This window comes from Tupaia chinensis, unplaced genomic scaffold (genome assembly GCF_000334495.1).
Source record: "Tupaia chinensis unplaced genomic scaffold, TupChi_1.0 Scaffold000232_1, whole genome shotgun sequence".
In the NCBI taxonomy this organism is placed as follows: domain Eukaryota; kingdom Metazoa; phylum Chordata; class Mammalia; order Scandentia; family Tupaiidae; genus Tupaia; species Tupaia belangeri.
This window is the reverse complement of record NW_006159708.1, coordinates 912709-919468: the sequence shown is the minus strand read 5'-3', so window position 1 is coordinate 919468 and position 6760 is coordinate 912709. Positions and strand designations below refer to the sequence as shown.

Genomic DNA, 6760 nt, shown 5'->3' with positions numbered 1-6760 from the left:
ACGTTTAAGTTGGCCATTGTCTTAGTTGCCTTTTACTTCTTTGTTTCTGGCTGTTACTTCTTTAATTTTCCTGGAACAGTACTTTTTTCATGGTTTCTTGGAGAGCTGGCCTGGTGCTGGCAAATTCTTTCAGGTTTTGTTTGTCTGAGAAGATTTTAATCTTTTTTTCCCATATGAAGAATAATCTTGCAGGATACAATAATCTTGGTTGAAATTGTTTCTCTCTTAACACTTTCAATACATCTTCCCATTTTTTCCTTGCTTGCATTGTTTCCGTTGAGAAGTCCGATTTTAGCCTGATGGGGTGACCTTTGTATGTCACTTGTGGTTTCTCTCTTGCCAGTTTTAGTATCTTATCTTTATCTGTGGTCTTAGCCAATCTGGCTATGATATGCCTTGGGGAAGATCTTCTTGGGTTGATTCTATTTGGGGTCTTTTGCATTTCTTGGGTCTGGATGCTTGAGTGCCTCTCTAGACTTGGGCACAATATATATCTTTATTTAGGTATGGAGTTTAGACACCTTTACTTCTGAAATCATTGCTACCCTCTAAGAAGTAAAAAACAAAAAACAAACAAACAAACAAAAAACCAAACTTACGATGAAAAATTTGATACATATGTATTACAAATATCTATTCTGTTAGCCATGAAGTGTAATACATTTGACTGGATTAAGGTTTACACCCATCCTTTTAATTTATCTGTGGCTTAGGTACAAAATGTTTACTACAGAGATCATGTTAAATTAAAAAAAAAAACAAAGCAAAACAAAACTCTATGAGCAATTTTTATTGACAGGCAGGATTCCTCTTTGATGATTTATCACAATTATGTTGAAAATATTTTTAGAAAACTTACTGCAAGGCTTGTATAAAGATAGCCTCCTCTATCACCCTCAGTAATTCCAAGCAGGAACTTCCTAATTGGCTTAAAAATTCTTCTGGCATTGCACTAAGCTCACCTGCAGAGAGGATAAGTGGGACATCCTGATTAGCACTCTGTGGTCAAGTGTTAATGACTCTAAAAAAGAACTTGCTGTGATTATAGAAAACATCCAATCTTTGAAGCTCATTGGATTGTTTAGCATGTGAATTCTGCTTAGAAGAAGGCTCCTGACTAAAATAGGCACAGTGAGTTGACACCCAGCAACTTTTGGAGGGTCAAATTTACACATATGAAGGTTTATCAATTCTGTACTTAAATGAATACAAGATATATAAACCTCCTGTCTAGCTAGTTTGGGACACCATAACAAACTATCATAGATTTATAGTATATAAACAACTGAAAAAATTTGGTCACATTTCTGGAGGCTAGAAGCCTAAGATCAGGGTGGTAGTATGGCCAGGCTCTAGCAAAGGCCCTCTTCTGGGTTGATGGCTGTTGTCTTCTTGCAGCTTCATGTGGTAGAAAGAGGGTGATAGAGGTTCTAGGATCCCTTTGATAATACCACTAATATCGTTAATCCCATTCATGTGGACGCCACCCTCATAACCTAAAATTACATATTTTTAATCCTCTAATCATTTTCACTCTCATTTCTTCATTTTGGCTTTTTTTTTTTTCTTTCCTAATTCATTTGTTATTCATTGTCTTATTAACATTGTGTGACTCAGTGGTTCCAGATTTAAGGGTTGAACATTCTCAGGGACCAGAGCAAGGGCATGCATCATACACAGGAAAACCAGAGTCCTATTTTCATTTCAGAGGACTAACAAAGCCCAGAAAAACACAAGTAGGCATTTTGCAAGATAGGAATTCCAAAGTTCAGGCACATGAGCAAATAACCAAAGAACCTACATGGACTGAAGAAGCTAAAAGTTTCTGCAACATCTCTTTTAATTGGTTTATCCTTTCCAATGCAAGGCTACCCTTCTATGGTCTAGGTTCTCATTCCTTCTTTTTGTCTTTTTCTTCTTTTTTAAAAAATAATTATTTATTTAATTTTATTTATTTATTTACAGTTGATAAGAAAGACACACACAGACACACACACACAGACACACACACACACACACACACAGAGAGAGAGAGAGAGAGAGAGAGAGAGAGAGAGAGAGAAATGAGAAAGTAAGCCACCCGGTCCAGGACTTGAATTGTGGTCAGTCATGGGGGAGAGTCTAGTGCCTTAACCACCATGCCACCTGCTGGCTCCCCTCATTATTTCTTGATTAGATAATTTGGATAACCTTCTAAATGGTCTTCACCCTGGCCATTTCTTTTTTCTTCAGTTTATCACACATTTGGAAACAGATTAATTTTCCCAAAGTAAGAAGCCAGTTATCCCACCTCAGTATTCTAGAACCTTCAACAACTCTCATAACTTTTTGTATAAATATTTATGTTCTTTAGCTTTGGCTTCAAGGATCCCCACTCTCACACTTTACACTATTTTTTATAGCCTTATCTCCTGCATTTTTTAAATAATTATTTTAATGATATCCTAATGGACAATCTCTGAATATTCCCTGTGTATTCTTTTTTTGGCACTATTACTATTATTTTCTTACTATCTGGTACAGTTTGAAGGTGTTCTCTAAAAGTTCATGTGTTGGAAACTCAATTACCATAGTGATGGTATTATGAAGATGGAAATTTAAACCGACTATGGATTTAAGAATCGAGGCTTTTGGTAAGTGATTAGGATTAGATAAGGTCATCGGGATGAAGCTCCCTTGATTGGATCCTGGTAGGGACTAGATCAGACACAGACACGTGCTCTTGCCCTATTGCCATGTGATTCTTTGAGCTGCCTTGGGACTCTGCAAGGAATATACACCAATAAGAAGACCCTCAATAGATGTGGTCCCTTGACCCTGGATCTCCAAAGCTGTCAGATGAATAAAACTTCATTCATTATAAATTATTCAGTGTATGGTATTCAGTTATTAACAACAATGAAAAAAAAAAAACCACAAACAAAAAAGAGCTAAAATACTTTCTTTAGTCAGAGTCTACTGATTCTTTAAATCTTTTTCAACTGTCATTTCTATTGAGTATAATGTCCCTCTTTTGAATTTTCTCAGCCCTTTATGAATCAGTTCTCTGGAATTATATTTTCTCATATTTCTTTCTGTTAAAAAGGTGTTAGATTTACTTTCCTACATACCTTTATTAAACTAGGGTGGTTATATTTATGATAAACTATAAGCAGAGCTCTTAGGACCTATGAATTTTTAAAGAGTTTTTAAAAAAGAAAGACTATATGAAAATTTTCCAGATCCTACAGACTCCAAGTTTAGAGAAGGGTAAATAAAGACTAACTTCACACCAGAAAGAGTATACTAACTTGTATAAATCATAGATAAATAGAAAAATCTCAAATTTGATTAAAAAGACAGATTTTACTTACATAAGAGTAATTAAATCACAACAATAATATTAGAGACAAGAAGACAAATAATATTTCATCTGTCAAGCAAAATAACTGTCAAACTTGAATTGTATGCCAGGCTAACTTATTATTACAGTGAGGACAAACTAAAAATAGTTCTAGACAAAGACATTGAGATTTTACCACCAACAGGCCTTTGCTGAAAAAAATACTAAAGGATATATGTTAGTAAAGAAAAATTGAACCCAGAAGTATTCAGTTTTAAAAAAAAGATAAGCAATGAAATTTCTAAACATATAGTTGATCTGAATAAAGGCTAACTAAAAAAGTAATAGCACGACTAATTTGAGGGTTTTTATTTATTTTAATTTGTAGTATAGGACATTTGCGCTCACTAGAGAGAAAGAGAGAAAATGATAAAACATGCCAAAGAGGGGATAGCCACATCTAATCCCTTCTCCATTCTCCTCTTGAGATTTTGGGCATGAACACACATATGCTTGGCATCTTTTTCAAGTGCTGGGGTCTAGGACAATAACCTTGCAGGTGGCCATGTGGGACACAGCTGCCTTAACCACCATGTCACTGGCTGGCCTATTGAAAAGTTTTAAAGAAAAACTTAAATAAATGAACATGGTAGATATTAAGACTTGAATACTTTTTATTAAAACATCCTCCTAAGAGAAACTCTTTCAAATATTAAAATTCTGAATGACTAATATAAAAAACAGTTTATGAAAACTTCCTTTACCTTTAAAAATTACACAAACTTAAACTGAACACCTTCATCAATCATCAAATCATGAAGATTCATTTTGAGCTAAATGGAACAAGAACTTAACCATCTCCTCAGAAGCAATATTTGGTCCTACTGCTTCCATACTATCACAACCAAAATACCAGTAAGTAAAACATATGCTGTGATCTATAGGCATATGAAATGTTTTATTTAGACCATTTCTAAGGATTCTGCTTCAAAGGTTGTGCATGTACCATTGCACCACATATTAATGAAGACAGTCTAGTCTTTCAAAGATCATGTGTCATCAAAGTCTGCAGAGTTTTCATTGTCATTTGCAACAAGGGCTTCTCTGTTCTCATAGGTCCAGAAGCCATTCAGATTGATTAGAATGGTGGTAACTATGTCACCTTGAATACTATTGATTAAATCTTGAAGAGATATTTTCAGAGGATCCTTTGGTTTTACCATGTCAAAGATTTCATCCTTGACATCTTAAAATGAAATAGGATCTTGTCCATGGATTTTCATTAGTTCCTGCATGGCCCTAAAGAAATAAATAAGGGAAAATGCATTCAGATATCCCTTGTTCTCAATATCAAGAAATTTGAAAATATACCATAGAGCTGCAGGTTTCTTTCTGTTTTCTAATGCAAGAACAAAGTCCAAGTAGGTCTTATTTTCTCCATCATAAGTGAGACATTCCTGGAAAACATGATCTAAGAAGACATTTGTTATGGTTGCTGTTCCATAGCAGGAGAGGTCTTCTTTACTGAGTATGCCATTGTGATCCTTATCAAGATTCAAATACTGGCCATAAACCCTTAGGGCAGAAGGAGCAGAAAACCAATTTGTTTTTTGACTTTGCTTTGATAGTTCTTCATCCCTTAGCTCCAATAAATCATCTAGGAAGCTGCATGCTAAAATATCTTAAATTTTTATCTTCCCTGTTCTTAGAGGATCTAAAAAGAAGAACTTCCTAGCTACTGTACAAACATAAAAGAAGTAAAAGGATTTTTCCAGCCCATGTAATTGCGGCAAGGGGGAATAAGTTCCAGTATGTAGTTTTCTAAATCAGATTCCCAAAGGTACCCTTGCCCAGCGACATCTTATAAATTGAGGCCTATCGTTTGATGAAGCCAAACTTTTCTAATGACATAAAGAACTACATGATGGAAATTCTTCCATATGAATCTGTATGAAGAGGTTTAGCAAAGACTTTCGCTGTGAAAAACTGCTTGTACTTTGGTCCAGCTTTCTCATCAACTTTCAAAAAACTTTCATAATTGATTATTGCTTCTTCTCCAATCATAGGTGGTGGTTGGTGTTTGTCCAGAAAAAACATAAATTCTGTAATTCTTTATAATCTAAGAGTTCTCTGCCTTTTCTTTGTAGAAATACAGCTCAGGATTCCTCTCTTAATTTCTGTAGCAAAACTTCATCTTCAGCTGGCAGCGTTTGCACTGGTGATAGGTGATGCTAACTGCCGGTGAAGAACTTCTTTCTAGTCCATGGCTGCCTCTCTTAATAAAAAAAAAAAAAAAAAAAAAAAAGTCAGAGGGTGTGTGCCTTCACCAGAGAGAGAAAGAAAGCACCCCCCCCTCCCACACACACAATGGGTCATGGTCATGCTTTCTCCTCTATTTATCCATCCTGTTGAGATTTTGGGTATGCACATACATGTGTCTGGTGTATTTTTCAAGTTGCTGGCCTGGGATTTGAACTGCAGTTGACATATTTGGTAAAGGACTGTTATCAAAAGATACAAAATCTTAACACTCAATAAAAAGAAAATGAAAAAAAAAAACTGATTAAAGAATGGGCACGAAAAGGACCAGCAGATGGCATAATGGTTACATTGCTGAACTCCCATGTAGTCGACTGCAGTTCGAATCCTGGACCTAGAGGCTTAAAACTCATCTGGGCATGTGTGCATGCATGCCTAAAATCCCGAGAGGAGAATGGAGGAAAAGTGATTGCAGCATAGCTATCCCCCTCCCCCCGCCCCGGGGGATAATTTCTTGCTTTCTGTCTCTCTGTCTAGCAAGTGCACATACCCTATAGTGAAAATCTTTCCAAATAAATAGGCAAGAGAACTTAATAGACATCTCACAAAGAAGATATACAAATGGATGGGACCAGCAGATGGGGTAATGGTTATATCACTGGGGCTCCCACATGTTCAACTGCAGTTTGAGTCCTAGACCCAGTGCCTTAAAACTCGTGCCAGGTGCATGTGCATGAGTGCCCAAAATCCCAAGAAAAGACTGGAGGAGAAGGGATTGCATCATGACCATCCCCCTTGGGGGGGAGTTGATTTCTTGTTTTCTGTCTCTCTGTCTCTCTGGTGAGCACATATGCCCTTTAGAAAACATCTCTGTCAGAAGAAAGATATACAAATGGAAAATAAGCATGTGAAAAGATGTTCAACACCATATATCAAGAGTGAGAAGCAGTACTTGGTGAGGGAAACCAGTGTAGGAGTCTGCTCCAGGCTACTTCCTGCCTTCCAGCTTGTCCAGGTACATCTGTCTGCTGCCATCTTCCTGGAGCCTGTATTGCTGCAGATCAGATAGAAGCAGTGCTTGGTGAGGGAAACCAACACAGGAGGCCTCTCCAGGCTTTTTCTTGCCTCCCAACTTGTCCTAGGAATATTCTGTGACTTCTTAGTTTTCTGAACCATGCG

General features: G+C 36.6%; 1 pseudogene; it reads right to left on the bottom strand.

The window, feature by feature from the left end:
• Positions 1 to 4371: 4371 nt before the first annotated feature.
• LOC102485427 (serine/threonine-protein phosphatase 2A regulatory subunit B'' subunit gamma pseudogene) lies at positions 4372 to 5401 on the bottom strand (annotated as a pseudogene).
• Between the last annotated feature and the right edge of the window lie 1359 nt (positions 5402 to 6760).